A 17,687-nucleotide genomic window follows, 5' to 3' on the forward strand; every position below is an offset into this window, starting at 1 on the left:
CCAGTCCCAGGTCCAAATACATATTGTTGGGGGAAATGAATTAAAAAATAAATAAAAACAAGCAAAAATGCAAAAAATTTTTTTGCTCTACCCATCTCACCTTTGGCTGGCTGAAGATGGAAAGGGCATTAGGAAGAAGTTGGAGAAGCAGAGGAACGTGACTTGTCCATTGGTTTAGTATTTTGCCCAGGCGAGGCAAAGCCACCTGAATTAGTGGCTCTCAAACTTCAGTCTACCTTAGAGTCACCTAGTGTTCTTGGTTTGAACATGGATTTTGAGACTCTCCAGCCCTCCCCTCCCCAACCTATTCTAGGGAAGTGATCCTTGGACTATAATTTGAGAAACACTGTGTTCATTGAAATATTCTCTAACTCAATGAAATTCTACATAGGGATAAATTACCAAGAAAGAATGTCATCTTCTTGGATCTGGTAAGGCAAACTATAACTTAAAAAAAAAGAGATCTATTTATTTATTTCAAAGGCATAAATACAGAGGGAGAGAAGGAGAGAATGAGAGAGCAGACAGCAACAGAGAGCCATCTATCTGCTGGTTTACTCCCCAAATGTCTGCAACAGTTGGTGCTGGGCCATGCTGAAGGATGAGCCAGGAGCTTCTTCCAGGTCTCCCACATGGGTGCAGGGGTCCAAAGACTGAGGCCATCGTCTGCTGCTGTCCCAGGCACATTAGCAGGGAGCTGGATCAGAAGTGGAGCAGCTAGGACTTGAACCAGTACCCATATGGGATGCCAGCACTGCAGACAGAGGCTAAGCCTTCTATGCCACAGCACTGGCCCCAATCACTTTTGAGTAAAAGAAAGCATCATGATAAAGACTAGTGGATCATGCATTTGGTAAGGAAACAAAAGTTACAAACACTTGATTTCAGCTATAAGCAACCTGGTAGACTCTCTCACCAGGATAAGCATACTTAAAAATAAACTAATGGGCCATATTGTCTTCTTGTTTGTTAACTGTTCTACTTCAGGAAGGAAAGTGTATTGGAAAGAGGTGAGGATGGAGGTAAAAAAAAGACTTCTGTTAGGAGTTTGTTACAATAATCCATTTGGGATGATGGTGGCATGACATAAGATGAGTTAAATCGGCCGGCGCCGCGGATCACTAGGCTAATCCTCCACCTTGCGGCGCCGGCACACCGGGTTCTAGTCCCGGTCGGGGCACCGGATTCTGTCCCGGTTGCCCCTCTTCCAGGCCAGCTCTCTGCTGTGGCCAGGGAGTGCAGTGGAGGATGGCCCAAGTGCTTGGGCCCTGCACCCCATGGGAGACCAGGAGAAGCACCTGGCTTCTGGCTTCGGATCAGCATGGTGCACCGGCCGCAGCGCGCCAACCGCGGCGACCATTGGAGGGTGAACCAATGGCAAAGGAAGACCTTTCTCTCTGACTCTCTCTCTCACTGTCCACTCTGCCTGTCAAAAAAAAAAAAAAAAGATGAGTTAAATGATGATGGAGTGGTATTAAGAGATGGCAGTGGTGGGATTTAGTGGTTTATTGCACATATTAATGGTGGGAACAAAGAAAAGATCAAAGTTTGCACACTATGTCACAGATTACATTTTCTTTCTTTCTTTCTTTCTTTTTTTCTTTCTTTCTTTCTTTCTTTCTTTCTTTCTTTCTTTCTTTCTTTCTTTCTTTCTTTCTTTTTTTTAATTTTTGACAGGCAGAGTGGACAGTGAGAGAGAGAGAGAGACAGAGAGAAAGGTCTTCCTTTTGCCGTTGGTTCACCCTCCAATGGCCGCCGCGGTAGGCGCGCTGCGGCCGGGGCAACACGCTGATCCGATGGCAGGAGCCAGGTGCTTCTCCTGGTTTCCCATGGGGTGCAGGGCCCAAGCACTTGGGCCATCCTCCACTGCACTCCCTGGCCACAGCAGAGAGCTGGCCTGGAAGAGGGGCAACCGGGACAGGATCGGTGCCCTGACCGGGACTAGAACCCGGTGTGCAGGTGCCGCAAGGCGAAGGATTAGCCTAGTGAGCGGCGGCGCCGGCCACAGATTACATTTTCTAATGAGAGCTGCACCAATATACATCCTATTTCACAAGTCTTTTTTTTTTTTTTTTCCATCTGGCAGATAAAATTTATATCCACACTTATTTCCCCTTCTTGGGACACTTCTTCCATCTTGCTTTACACTGGGGCCAGGGACACCTCCACTCACCTCCTGCTCTGTATGACAGAGCCACCAGGTATCCTACAGCTGACCATGACCCAGCGTGTCCCCCTGCAAACCCATCCTCTCCCCGTGCTGGCTGAGAAACCGGCTCAGAGGGGCCCACAGTCCCCTGCCGGTGGCAATGAAGCTCTGCAGAGCTGGGCAGGGGGTGGCAGAGGCAAGGAGATAGACTCAGCCAGGCCACTTCCCCCTTTCAGCAGCAGCCGGAGTCACGCATGCCGGCCAGGGCTCTGGGCTCCAGGGCCATCACCCAGCTTCTTGCCGTCGAAGAAGCTGTTTGGGTGCGGCATCTGCCAGACACTTAGGGCCACAAGAATGCGGGTCTGCAGAGCGGATGCCCACATCACCGGCTGGCTGGCGCTCTCACTGGTCCGTCGGAAGCGCTCCGCTTGCCAAGGCTGGTCCTCCTGCTCCTTGTGGATCCGTGCCATCTGCTCCACCAGCTGCTGCGCGTGCAGACGCAGCTGGCTCAGCTCGCCCTGGTTGGCAAATTCCACATAGTCATCGGTGTGCTCACGCGACTGTGAGTCCAAGTGAGTGGCCGACGGGACTCCAGGGAGATGCAGATTCGCCGCTTCCTGGGAGACTGAGAGGTGAAGCTGTAGCTGAGGACCCTACTGGTGAGCCAGAAGGGACTTTGTCCGCCACGAACATCAACAAATTGCTCCACTGCAGGGAGGGCTGGTCTTTTCCCACGGTGCCCCCAGGGGTCTCCTGGTGAGGCACTTCCTCTCCAGCTTGCGGGAGGTAGACTGTGCCCCCACAGTCCTCAGCATGCCAGTGGCGGCTGCAGGGCCACCCCGGGGTCCCCATACCCGCACGAGGCGCGGACTACAACTCCTTCACAAGTTCTGTGATGTTGACATACCTCCATTAAGAGGGAGCGTTCACCCATCCGGCGGAGCTCAGGGACAGAAGAGGTTCAGAGAACTCTGCGGTGTGGTCAGGCAGATCGACAGACAGAAGAAAAATGGAGGGGCCAGTGCTGTGGCGCAGCGGGTTAAAGCCCCGGCCTGCAGCACCAGCATCCCCTATGGGTGCAGGTTCCAGTCCTGACTGCTCCAGTTCCGATCCAGCTCCCTGCTAATGCCCCGGGAAAGCGGCGGAGGATGGCTCAAATCCTTGAATCCCTGCACCTGAAACTGATCTGCTTATTAATGTTTCCAAAATGAATAGCTGTGTTATTCAGCGAATTCTAAATACTGATTCAAATAGATCAGGTCAGTTTTTAAGCTTTTTATTTAGTGAGAGAAATGCATAGGAGAGCGAAGTCTTTAAAAAGGAAGAAAAAAAAAAAGTCTGGAAATGAAGTTGAGGTCTGTACCAAACAGAGAGCAGGCCAAGAGCCACGTGCAGTGAGCGTTTGGTTATAAGCAGCCAGGAGCAGTGAAGGGGATCCAGGGCAGTGAGAGGAAGTAAGGGCGGGGCTCACCGTGTTCCAGGCATTTCATCCACTTCCAAAGGGGAGTGGTTAATTAGTCTGATTGGCAGGTGGGCATACAGATGTGGTTAGGTAGGGGCATGAGATCACACAGGGGTGTGGTAAAGGCGTGGTCTTCCAGCTCACAAATCTATTCGAATTTATCCTATCTGCCTGCCTACATCAAACCCACGTGGGAGACCTGGAAGAAGCTCCTGGCTCCTGATTTTGGGTTGGCTCAACTCTGGCTCTCTCTCTTTCTCTCTGTAATTCTTTCAAATAAATAAAATAAATCCTTTAAAAATGGTGATATTAACAATTTAATTTTTTTTAAAAAAATGGAAATGGTACAGACACAGCATGATTGGTTATACCTCTACCTTTGTCTTATTTGGGCACAGTCTGAACAGTCGGCAGCCTGTGATTGGCTGAAGCTTGACTGCTACGATTGCCTGAAACTCAGCTGTTTGTTAGAAAAGCATGCTCCTGAATTTGGTTTTCAGTCTGTTTCCCTTCCAAGCTAGATATCCATTTCTTCCTTAGGGCCTCTGGATGTGGAAGTGACCGCAAGCCAAATTAAGTTTAACTGTGGGTTCTGTGAAGCTGTTCAGGCTGTAGGGAGTACAACCGCTCAACAGGTGCCAGGGGCCCCCATGGAGAGTGTGAGGGTGGTCATGAGAGGCGCGGACACCTGGGAGGGATGCACAGACGCATGGGGTTTCTAACAGAGACAGGAATATCACACCGCCTCTGGTGGAGCCAGGACAGGGAGAGAGACAAAGAAGTTCCTAGCCTGGGTACGTTCAGTCTGGGTTCTGGCAATAAAAATAACTGTCTGTTGGGGTCAGTAGCATAGTTCGAAAGAAAAAATATCAGTACTGTTTGCCTTCAACTCTCACTTGCTTCATCAGTTCCCATCCAGTTCCAAAGCTAACCTGGGCCAGAGGCACAGGGTGGCTCTCTGGGTGGGCTTTGGAATTAAATAATTCTGGGAGGCCCCAGACTCCCCATGAAACATGCTGGTGCTCGTATTGTCCCTACTTCCCCTGAGTCTCCTCCCCAGCTGCGTGACCCAGGATCAATTCCTGTGCTGATATTGTGGGCACCAGTCCTCCCCCAGGTTCATTTGGAGACACAAGACAAGGACAAATGATTTTCTAAGTATGTTGACCTTATCTTGTCCTTGTTGCCTTAGAGATGTTCACCTTTGCCTTGGACTTAGCTGGGTGTGTTTCTATTTGCTTTACAACCTGGCTGTTATCTTTACTGATAATCTTTGTTCTTCTGCATCATATCTCTTATTCCAAGGCATCCATTTTTTAAAAATATTTATTTATTTATTTGAAAGTCAGAGTTATACACAGAGAGAATGAGAGGCAGAGAGAGAGAGAGAGAGAGAGGTCTTCCATCCACTGGTTTACTCCCTAGATGGCCGCAACAGCTGGAGCTGCGCTGATCCAAAGCCAGGAGCCAGGAGCTTCTTCTAGGTCTCCCATGCAGGTGCAGAGGCCCAAGGACGCCCTGAATCTATAAAAGGAGCTCTCCCAATATCTGACGCGCGACTTCCCCGGCCCCCGCTCTGTTGCTCTGTTGGGACCGGGGAACCTTGCCCGAGAGCGGAACCCCAATAAAAGCCTGTGAATTAATTGATTCATCTGCCTGGGAAGATTTGTTATGCGCCAGACACCTTGCACCACTTTTAAAGTCAGTGGAAGTAGGGGATAAAATGTGGGATGGGAGGAGGTGGGCAGTATTATGATATAGCAGATTAAGCCACTGCCTGCAATGCTAGAATCCCATATGGGTGCTGGTTTGAAAACCAGCTGCTCCACTTCCAATTCAGCTCCCTGCTAATGCACCTGGGAAAGCAGTGGAATAAAGGCCCAAGTACTTGCACCCACATGGGAGACCTAGAAGAAGCTCTAGGCTCCTGGTTTCAGCCTAGCACAGTCCCTGACATTTTGGCTCTTTGGGAAGTGAACCAGCAGATAGATGATCTCTCTTTATGTCTCTCCCTCTCTGTCTCTGTAACTCTGACTTTGAAATAAATACAAATAAACCTTAAAAAAAGTAGCTTGGGAGAAAGATGATAATAATGCTTGTCTAGACAACTCAACCCATTCAATACCGCATCTTGGGTTTTCCCTAGCCTCTAAACCTATTCTTCTGTTTTGACTAGTGGTATTACCTACTCTGTCTGCTCTCTACACTTGGAATCTTGGGAATGGTTTCCTTCTCTGAATCGCTATATCCTGTCTTGAAAAGCGTCTTGAATTTGGAATCCAGCCTTCTGTTCCTTTCACCTGGAACATTGCTGAAATTTGTTGGCTTCTGTTTGTCCTTTGTGTCCACTCATATTTATTAAATATCTGAGTACACAAAGGAGTGTGGTATGACAGTTTAAGGCAGTTGGACACCAACAGTCAAGACCAAAAAATGAATCACAATGGATTGTTTAGTTCTGTTGTCTCATAAAATGAAACATTCAAGTTTTCCTGACATTCAAACTTTTTCCTGGTACTTCATTTTGGGCAACGCTCTTCCTTGGGTAAGGACATTGGAAACGTAATGATCAAATTCTTCAAATGGATTTTTTTTTTTTAAAAGAAACGTAAAGAATGTCACTGAAGCAAAACAGATCTGAGAATCTGAGCAAAAGCCTGAGGCAAAGCCCTACCTCCACCAGAGTGCAGCTGCCTGAGCTCAAAGGAACTAAGCACTGGACCCTGGTCTGCAGTGAGTTTGAGTTTCAGAAAACACTATAACCAGAGCCGAATTTATTTAGTGGAACGTAGCAGAACACATCACTAGTCTATGTACTTTTTTTTTTTTTTAAGATTTATTTATTTATTTGAAAGTCAGAGTTAGACAGAGAGAGGAGAGGCAGAGAGAGAGAGAGAGAGAAGTCTTCCATCTGATGCACTCCCCAATTGGCAGCAATGGCCGGAGCTGCGCCGATCCGAAGCTGGGAGCCAGGAGCCTATTCCAGGTCTCCCACGTGGGCACAGGGGCCCAAGGACTTTGGCCATCTTCTACTCCTTTCCCAGGCCATAGCAGAGAGCTGGATGGGAAGTGGAGCAGCCGGGTCTCGAACCGGTGCCCATATGGGATGCCAGCACTTCAGACCAGGGTGTTAATCTGTTGTGCTACAGTGCCGGCCCCCTATGTACTGTTAAAAGACAAAAAAATAAAAAATAAAAAAATAAAAAATAATTAAGCTTATTATTTATTTTTTTAAAGATTTATTTATTTATTTGAAAGAGTTACATAGAGAGAGGAGGAGAGGCAAAGAGAGAGAGAGAGAGAGAGACAGGTCTTCCATCCACTGGTTCACTCCCTAATTGGCCGCAATGGCCAGAGCTGTGCCAATTCGAAGCCAGGAGCCAGGAGCTTCTTCCAGGTCTTCAAGGACTTGGGCCATTTTCTGCTTTCCCAGGCCATAGCAGAGAGCTGGATGGGAAGTAGAGCAGCTGGGACCCGAACCGGTGCCCATATGGGATGCCGGGACTGCAGGCGGCAGGTTTACCCACTACACCACAGCACCAGCCCCTAAAAGACAAAATTACAACAAATCTAATTTGCAAAGCATTTTTTTTGAGAGGTAGAAAGACACACAGAGGAACATACACACACACACACACAAGTTGGGGGGACCTCCCATTTACTGATTTATTTTCCAAATGCCTGGGCTGGGCCTGGTGGGCCAGAGCTGAAGCTGGGAGCCAGCAACTCAATCTAGGTCTTCCGTGTGGGTGGTAGCAATTGTATGACTTGAGCAGTCACCGCTGCTTCCCAGGGTCTGCAGTAGCAGGAATCTGGAGTCAGGTACTGAACCAGGTGTCGAACCCACTCGGCACTCTGATATGGGACATGGACATATTAACGGCTAGGCTAAAGTTTGTAGATCCTAACTGGCTTTATTTGCAACTCAATAACCAGGCAGCTGTTGGCACCAAAAGTAGTTCAGAATGCCCTGCCCTAGAACATGGGCCACTTAGATGGAGAGGCAGAGCAGTGGAAGTGATGTGTAGAAACAGGAAGTCGTTCACAGAGACAGCTTAACTGATGACAGCTTGTGTTTGTCTTGTTTGAGCATGGTTTGAACAGGTGGCCATGGTGCTTGGCTGAGACTCAGATAGTTGTTACAAGAAAAGGTTACAGTCTGTTTACTCAACAGTAGGTTATAGTTCACTTTGTGCTGAGAAACCTTTAAACCAAACCTAAAATATATGGAGGCAGCTTTAGGCCAAAGTTCCATTCTGCCTGCCTGTCCTTTTTTTTTTTTTTTTTTTTTGACAGGCAGAGTGGACAGTGAGAGAGAGAGACAGAGAGAAAGGTCTTCGTTTTTGCCATTGGCTCACCCTCCAATGGCCGCTGCGGCCGGTGCACCACGCTGATCCGAAGCCAGGAGCCAGGTGCTTCTCCTGGTCTCCCATGCGGGTGCAGGGTCCAAGGACCTGGGCCATCCTCCACTGCCTTCCCAGGCCACAGCAGAGAGCTGGACTGGAAGAGGAGCAACTGGGACAGAATCCGGCGCCAAGACCGGAACTAGAACCCGGTGTGCCTGTGCCGCAGGCGGAGGATTAGCCTAGTGAGCCGCGGCACTGGCCAATTCTGCCTGTCTTAATAGCAGTTGTCTCAAAAAACACTTTTGATGGGTATAATCCGTTCAAGGCTGAGTTCTCTGACAAACGCAAGGTAAAACATTCTGTGCTGTGATTGTGGAAATCCAGTGTACTGGAGTAGACTTGTGGCTCGGCAGGTTAAGGCATTGCTTAGGATGCCCGCATGCCATATCAGGGTGCTGGTTCAAGTCCCAGCTTCTCTGCTTCTGATCCAACTTTTCTGCTAATGGGCCACCTGGGAAGGCAGCAGATTATGGCCCAAAGACTTGAGTCCCTGTCACCCAGGTGGGAGACTCAGGCAGAGTTCTGGTCTCCTGGCTTCAGAGGGGCCCAGCCCTGGTTGTGGTGGGTGGGCATTTGGGGAGTGAACTAGTTAATGGAAAAATCTCTCTCTGTTTCTCTCCCTCTGTGTGTCACTCTGCCTGTCCAATAAACAAGTAAATAAATCTTAAAAAGAGGGGCCGGCGCTGTGGCATAGAGGGTAAAGCCGCCGCCGCAGTGCTGGCATCCCATATGGGCAAAGGTTCGAGTCCCGGCTGCTCCACTTCTGATCCAGCTCTCTGTTATGGCCTGGGAAAGCAGTAGAAATGGCCCAAGTCCTTGGGCCCCTGCACCCATGTGGGAGACCTGGAAGAAACTCCTGGCTCCTGGCTTCAGACTGGCACAGCTCCGGCCATTGAGGCCAATTGGGGAGTGAACCAGCTGACAGAAGACCTCTCTCTCTCTCTCCCTCTCCCTCTCCCTCTCCCTCTCCCTCTCCCTCTCCCTCTCCCTCTCCCTCTCCCTCTCCCTCTCTGTCTCCCTGTGTAACTCTGACTTTCAAATAAATAACTAAATCTTTAAAAATAAATAAATAAATAGGCCGGCGCCGCGGCTCACTAGGCTAATCCTCCGCCTTGTGGCGCCGGCACACCGGGTTCTAGTCCCGGTCGGGGCACCGGATTCTGTTCCGGTTGCCCCTCTTCCAGGCCAGCTCTCTGCTGTGGCCAAGGAGTGCAGTGGAGGATGGCCTAAGTGCTTGGGCCCTGCACCCCATGGGAGACCAGGAGAAGCACCTGGCTCCTGCCATCGGATCAGCGCGGTGCGCCGGCCGCAGCGCGCTACCGCGGTGGCCATTGGAGGGTGAACCAACGGCAAAAAGGAAGACCTTTCTCTCTGTCTCTCTCTCACTGTCCACTCTGCATGTCAAAAAAATAAAAAGAAAAAAGAAAAAAAAATAAATAAATCTTAAAAAGAAAAAAAAAAAAAGGGCCAGTGCTGTGGCGTAGCAGGTAAACTCACCACCTGCAGTCCCGCATCCCATATGGGCACCGGCTCAAGTCCCGGCTGCTACACTTCTGATCCAGCTTTCTGCTATGGTCTGGGAAAGCAGTGGAAGATGGCCCAAGTCCTTGGGCCCTGCACCTGCGTGGGAGACCTGGAAGAAGCTCCTGGCTCCTGGCTTCAGATAGCATAGCTCTGGCCATTGTGGCCAGCTGGGGAGTGAACCAGTGGCTGAAAGACCTCTCTCTCTGCCTCTGCCTCTCTGTAACTCTGCCTTTCAAATAAATAAAAATAAATCTTTTTTTTAAAAGAAAGAAATCCACAGTGTGCCAAATCTATAGTGCACCAAATGATCAAGTGGTGAAATTGAATTTCTGTTATGAGCATTTTGAACACAATGACCTATATCCTGTAATATGAATCCTCATTCCCACACACCCCTTTTTTTTTTTTTTTTTGACAGGCAGAGTTAAACAATGAGAGAGAGAGACAGAGAGAAAGGTCTTCCTTCTGTTGGTTCACCCCCCAAATGGCTTCTACGGCTGGCGTGCTGCGCCGATCTGAAGCCAGGAGCCAGGTGCTTCTCCTGGTTTCCCATGCGGGTGCAGGGCCCAAGCACTTGGGCCATCCTCCACTGCCTTCCCGAGCCACAGCAGAGAGCTGGACTGGAAGAGGAGCAACTGGGACAGAACCGGCGCCCCGACAGGAACTAGAACCCGGGGTGCTGGTGCCGCAGGCAGAGGACTAGCCTAGTGAGCCACGGTGCCAGCCCCACAGACCCTTTTAACACTTCAAGTTTGTGTAGTCCTTTCTTGGGTACCAGATGACCCTTCTTCTCCTGTATATCTCTGGTTCAGAGATTCTACTTATTCATGCACAAGCCCTTAAGTATGCCGGGAAAGAGGTGCAGTTACTACTATCTGAGATAAATAAATCAACAAACACACATGTGGTCTATAGGACGAACAGCTGAGGATAGTGTTTGCTGCATGTGTTGTACGCAGTAGTATGTTTCTTCCTCACAACAAACCTATGAGGTGGGTGCTATTGTTATTTCCATTTCACCTATGAGGAAATTAAGGCAGAGAGGTTATATGACTCACCCGAGGTTGCTCAGCTAGCTAGCGCTAGACAACTAATAGAGTGACAGAATTGGGGTTCCAATAGCGCCTGCACCTGTGACCCGTGTATACACAATATCAGGGGATGATTTTTTTTTTGGACAGGCAGAGTGGATAGTGAGAGAGAGACAGAGAGAAGGGTCTTCCTTTTTGCTGTTGGTTCACTCTCCAATGGCCGTTGCGGCCGGCGCATCTCGCTGATCCGAAGCCAGGAGCCAGGTGCTTCTCCTGGTCTCCCATGCGGGTGCAGGGCCCAAGCACTTGGGCCATCCTCCACTGCCTTCCCGGGCCATAGCAGAGAGCTGGCCTGGAAGAGGGGCAACCGGGATAGAATCCGGCGCCCCGACCGGGACTAGAACCCAGTGTGCCGGCGCCGCAAGGCGGAGGATTAGCCTGTTAAGCCACAGCGCCGGCCGGATGATTTTTTTTTTTTTAAGGTCTATCTTCATTGAGCATTCAGAAACTCTATTAGATTGGACTCTAAAATATCTCTACTCTTTCTCCCTGTCCGGGATTTCTGCTCCTCAGACTTCCCCCAGGAAGTAGGAAGTCACAAGTTTCTGATATGGTGAGTCAGATAGCTAGTGAGTGGCCAGGAGCTAAGGACTGCTACCACGCAGCCTGCACACACCACCCAGATCACATCCCGCTCTGTGCCAGTTCCACGTGGCTGAAGGCTTGACATGCCTACTCCCTATCACGCAGTTAAGTCTCACTTTCCACCATGATCCAGACACCACGACACCTGCCCGGAGATCACCACGTGTGCTGCTGCACTACCCCCAAACCTGCCTCCTTTGAACCTCCAATCAGGCCCAGTCCTGAGCACCACCCCTTATCGTATACAAAAACCGCCCCAGCCTGGGTGGGGCGAGTCTCCCTCCTGGGTTGCCCTCACTTCTACGTCAGTGTGTGTACTCTCTCTTTGCCTGTTTTTCCTGCTTATCTCCATCTACACCACTCAGCTGTATTCCCACACGTGGGAACATAAGAACCCAGACTAAGTCTGGCCAGGGGTCTTTCCTAACTCAGCCAGGGCTCCTGATCTCCATAACCTAATCCGGGGGTCCCAATCACCACACCTGTTCTAGACATCAGATGATCTCTGCTCTTGGGAGGGTAACCTAGATGTTTCCCTCCTCAAGGAGAAGGCTTAGGGCCTTCTACAAAACATCTACCAAACAAGCTCACTTCTACCTTGTGTTGCAAGTGTAGTGCCCTGTATTGCTAAGTTCTCTCCTTCCACCCAGCAAAAAGAAGACACAACAGGGTGAAAGGGAATAGAAATCGCCACAGGGCACAGTGTCCACTCTGGAGTTATGTCACAGTTTCTCTACTTCATGTTGAAATTTGTTTCTGGTTCTTACCTGGAAGGGTAGCCAAGATCCTTCTGTCTGTATCAGAAGGCCTAGGGTTTTCAGATTCCTCTTAGTAAAGCGCTTACAAAACAAACTTTAGCTTTTATAACTTTGGTGCATTGTTTTGCTACTGAAATCTACAATTACTTTGTCTTTTCTTTTCTTTTCTTTTTTTCTTTTTTTTTTTTTTTTTGCCCTTACTCAGAATCATCCTTGCACTGGTCGGTGGGCCTTTTTTTTTTTTTTTTTTTCTGACAGGCAGAGTGGACAGTGAGAGAGAGAGAGACAGAGAGAGAAAGGTCTTCCTTTACCATTGGTTCACCCTCCAATGGCCACTGCGGCCAGCGTACCGCGCCAATCTGAAGCCAGGAGCCAGGTGCCTCTCCTGGTCTACATGCGAGTACAGGGCCCAAACACCCAGGCCATCCTCCACTGCACTCCCAGGCCACAGCAGAGAGCTGACCTGGAAGAGGGGCAACTGGGACAGAATCCGGTGCCCTGACCGGGACTAGAACCCGGTGTGCCAGCGCCGCAGGTGGAGGATTAGCCTATTGATCCACGGCACTGGCCTTACTTTGTCTTTTCAAAGACATCTGCTTAGTTGGGAAAAGTAAAAGAAAGAAAGTAAAAAGGGAATTCAAATACATATATATATGTATATATATACATATATATATATACATATATATATATATATGTTTCCCCAGTAAATTTCCCTTATTGTGGTTTTTATGTCCAGGACTCTGCATGGCATATTTTCTTCTTCTTTTTTTTTTTGAGATTTTATTTTATTTATTTGAAAGACAGAGTTACAGAGAGAGGCAGAGACAGAGAGAGAAGTCTACCGTCCGATGGTTCACTCCCCAGATGGCCACAATGGCTGGAGCTGCGCCGATCTGAAGCCAGGAGCCAGGAGTTTCTTCCAGGTCTCCCACGTGGGTGCAGAGGCCCAAGGACTTGGGCCATCTTCTACTGCTTTCCCAGGCCATAGCAGAGAGCTGGATCAGAAGTGTAGCAGCTGGGACTAGAACCAGCGCCCATATGGGATGCCAGCACTTCAGGCCAGGGCATTAACCCACTGCGCCACAGCGCTGGCCCCTTCTTTTCTTTTTTAAATATTTATTTTATTTGAAAGGCAGAGTTACAGAGAGAGAGGGAAGGAGAGATAAAGAGAGGTCTTCCACCTGTTGGTTAACTCCCCAAATGGCTACCACGGCCAGGGCTGGGCCAAGCTGAAACCAAGAGCCAGAAGCTTCATCTGGGTCTCCCACGTGGGTAGCAGGGGCCCAAGCACTTGGGCCATCCTCTGCTCTTTTCCTAGGACATTAGCAGGGAGTTGGTTTGGAAGCAGAGCAGCCAGGACTCAAACCACTGCCCACATGGGATGCTGGTGCTGCAGATGGTAGCTTAACTTGCTGTGCTACAGCCCCAGCTCCGCATGGCATATTTTCAATTGCTGTGTATCATCCATGGTGGTCATTTGACATAATAAATAGGTAGAGAAGAAAACAAATGTGATCTACTAGTATTAAGTTATGTTGTGATATATCTGATACTGTAACCTCATATTGTGAGAGATTTATGTAATTAGCTATTTATTTTATCTATAAAATAAAATATTCATTATTTTGAAAATTCCAATCCTGGGGCCAACACTGTGATACAGCAGGTTAAAGCCTTGGCCTGCAGCACTGGCAATCCATATGGGCATCAGTTCAAGTCCATCTGCTCTATTTCCAATCCAGCTCCCTGCTAAGGTGCTTAGGAAGGCAGTGGAGGATGGCCCAAGTCCTTGGGCCCCTGCATCCACGTGGGAGACCCGGAAGAAACTCGTTGTTCCTGGCTTTGGATCAGCTCAGTTCTGGCCGTTATAGTCATTTGGGGAATGAATCAGCAGATGGAAGACATCTCTCTCTCTCTCTCTCTCTCTCTCTCTCTCTCCTTCTCTGTCTCCACCTCTCTCTGTAACTCACCTTTCAAATAAATAAATAAATCTTTTAAAAAAGGGAAGAAAATTCCAATCCTGCAGAAAATTAGAAAAAGTAGTAGAAGGAATATTCAAATATCTTCACCTATACTCCTAGTGATAACAATTTGTCACCTTTGTTCTCTCTCTGTCTCTTTCTTCTACACAGAGCACACATACACATTTTCATTTTTGTTTAAACATTTGAAAGTAAGTTGTTGGAGTTACTGCATTTAATATATTGTCTTTCTCCATTGTAAGTAAGAAATAATTTGGAGGTGATATTTTGAGACTATTTGAATGACTTATTTGTTGGTACTATTTCATTCAGTGATTTTAGTAGACATTGATTTTTTTTTTAAAAAGAATTATTTTATTTATTTGAAAGAAAGAGTTACGGATTGAGCTAGAGCCAGAGAGAGAGAGAGAGAGAGAGAGAGAGAGAGAGGTCTCCCCAGAAGGCTGCAATGACCAAAGTTGAGTTGATCCGAAGCCAAGAGCCAGGAGATTCTTCAGGGTCTCCCAGGAGGGTGCAGGAGCCCAAGGACTTGGGCTGTCTACTATTGCTTTCCCAGGCCATAGAAGAGAGCTGGAGTGGAAGAGGAGCAGCCAGGACTTGAACCAGTACCCATGTGGGATGCTAGCACTGCAGGCTGGGGCTTTAACCCACTGTGCCATAGCGCCAGTCCTGTTTTGATATTTGAATCAGTGGCTACAATGGAGGTTGCAAAAATAGTAATTCTTCTGTTTCCATCATTGTATATGTGCTATCTAGCGGTCTTCTGTTAAGAAAGGAGCTTTGGACTTCACTCCTCCCTTTCATTTCCATATCATGGATTCATGAACTCCTTTGAAAAAATTCAATGTGTTATAATCCCTTTAATATAATTCATCTGACAGCAGGAGCTTACACAAGAGAATTAAAAGTGACTACTAATTAGATTTTTAATCCTTTCCCTAAAGTAGTATGAAAATCTCTGAATAGCATATCATAACTAAAAGGCAAGAATAAAACAATGTATTGAAAAGAAGAGAATTAATAATTAATGATGAGACACTCAGTCCCACTCTATCTCCCACCTCTAGAGACCTGGTTGCCTACGACAGGGGTGGGGAGCGCCGGGCCCAAGAAATCATTTAGTCAGGCTCTGCCAAGGGAACTGGAGGTGGGACCTGAAATTCAATAAATCTATAGCAGGCTGATTTTTTTTTTTTTTTTTTAGAAATTTTATCTATTTATTTGAGAGGCAGACAGAGAGAGGAAGAGACAGAGAGAAAGGTCTTCTATCTGCTGGTTCACTCCCCAAATGGCCGCAACGGCTGGAGCTGGGCCTACCTGAAGCCAGGAGCCAGGAGTTTCTTCTGGGTCTCCCACACGGGTGCAGGGTCCCAAACCTGTGAGCCATCATCTACTGCTTTCCTAGGCCATAGCAGAGAGCTGGATCAGAAAAGGAGCAGCTGGGACTAGAACTGGTGCAAAGATGGGATGCTGGCGCCGCAGGCAGAGGCTTAACCTACTATGCCACAGCACCGCTCCAGCAGGCTGATTTTTAAGTTGATAATTTTGTAGGGCCTGTGAATGATGTTATAAATATCCAAATGGCCCTTGGCAGAAAAAAGATTCCCCTCCCCACAAGCAGAAGCTTCTTTCTGGGAAAGCCTACTCCACCAAGGAAAAATAGTTAGAAGTGTTAAATCTCCCCAAAAAATAAATAAATATTTTAACAAGAAAATAATAAATCAACAAACAAATAAATGTATTTTAACAGATAAAATAAATCTCCCAGAGAAACGAATAGGAAAATCACTTTAGGACTCATCAGTGAAAAAAACTTGTCCCTGCACCCCAAGTTTCCAGTCAGCTTTATTATGCCTCATTCTCTAAGATGAGTGGACAGTTGAGGACCACCCAGCATTCGAGGAAAGATCTTACATGAAATAGAGACCTGAACAGATAAGTAGAAGCACAATGAATTAATGGATAAAACAGGAGCTGTGCAAGAGAAAATAGTTTATCAAGTTTTATTGGTATCTTCAAAACAATAATAATGTAATAATAATAGTAAATAAAATAATAACAGAAGGTACTGCATCCATGAAAAAATTTTGGGTGCTATTGAAAAAGGAACAATGAAAGGAGTGAACATTTCGTCTGGCAGTTAAGACAGTCATATCTAGGACTGGCCCCATGGCATAGCACCTAAAGGTGCCACCTGCAGTGCCGGCATCCCATATGTACACCGGTTCTAGTCCCGGCTGCCCTACTTCTGATCCAGCTCTCTGCTATGGCCAGGGAAGGCAGTAAAGAATGGCTAAAATCCTTGGGCCCCTGCACCCACATGGCAGACCCAGAAGAAGCTCCTGGTTGCAGATCTGGCTGTTGCAGCCATTTGGAGAGTGAACCAGCAGATAGGAGATCTTTCTCCCTCTCTCTGTCTATAATTATAGCTCTCAACTAAATAAGTACATCTTTAAAAAAGGAGGAGGAGGAGGAGGAGGAGGAGGAGGAGAAGAAGAAGAAGAAGAAGAAGAAGAAGAAGAAGAGGAGGAGGAGGAGGAGGAGGAGGAGGAGGAAGAAGAAGAGGAGGAAGAAGAAAAAGAAATTTTTTTAATTCCAAGACAAATTTCTGGAAATTGATACAACTATTGCGTGACCAGCAATATCAATGAAACAAGATACATGGGGTAGTTTTAAAAACTGAGAGAGAGAGAAGCAGAAAGAAAAAAGACACAACAGTGGTCTTCTCAATAACTGGAAGGTAGAAAAAATTGAACAGTACCTTCAAAATTAGGAAGGGAAATCATTTCCCACTAATTTTATCCCAGCCATCTGGATGTTTCCGTGTGTATCGGAATGATTTTCAGACATACAAGTAGCCAGCATTTACCTCCTCCTCTCCTGTCTCAGCGAGCTCCCAGGACAGAGGTTAGCAAACTGTAGCCCTTTGTCCAAATCCGCCTAACTCCTTTGTTTTGTAAATTAAATTTTATAAACTTTGCCTACAAATTGCCTACGACAGAGTTGTGTGAGCTGCTGTATGGACACACAGCCTAAACCATTTACTATCTACCCACTGACAGGAAAATGCTGCCGCTCCCTGTCCTGGAGGATGTTTCTAGCAAAAAGAGCCAGCCAACCAGGACGATGGAAAGCAAAGTATTCAGAGGGACTTGCCACAGGGATGGCAAAAGGTGATCCCAGGATGACCCATGTGGCAGACAGGGAGCAACAAGTCCAGACCGAAGCAGAAGGACTGAAAGTTCCAGGATTCCAGTTAAGGAACTGGCGTGTTTGACCTTCATAGTTGCTTGGAGTTTTGTCCCTGCTTAAGGACAGATGTATGGGAAATAAAGGACCCCTGGAGATTGACAACTGAAAGGAGGCAGAGTAAATGATGGCAAAATTGTTCTATCAAGTGGCCCACAGCCCTGACAATCCAAATGGGCACCGGTTTGAGTCCCGGCTGCTCCACTTCCGATCCAGCTCTGTGCTTTGGCCTGGGAAGCCGTGGAGGATGGCCCAAGTGCTTGGGCCCATGCATCCGAGTGGGAGACCTAGAAGAAGCTCCTGGCTCCTGGTTTCAGCCTGGCCCAGCCCTGGCGGTTTTGGCCATTTGGAGACTGAATCAGGAGAAGGAAGACCTCTCTCTCTCTGTGTGTGTAACACTGACTTTCAAATAAATAAATAAATCTTTAAAGAAATAAAGTAAGAAGAAAGATAATTCTCTCTTCCTAAAAAAAAAAAA

This window comes from Lepus europaeus, chromosome 12 (genome assembly GCF_033115175.1).
Source record: "Lepus europaeus isolate LE1 chromosome 12, mLepTim1.pri, whole genome shotgun sequence".
Taxonomy (NCBI): domain Eukaryota; kingdom Metazoa; phylum Chordata; class Mammalia; order Lagomorpha; family Leporidae; genus Lepus; species Lepus europaeus.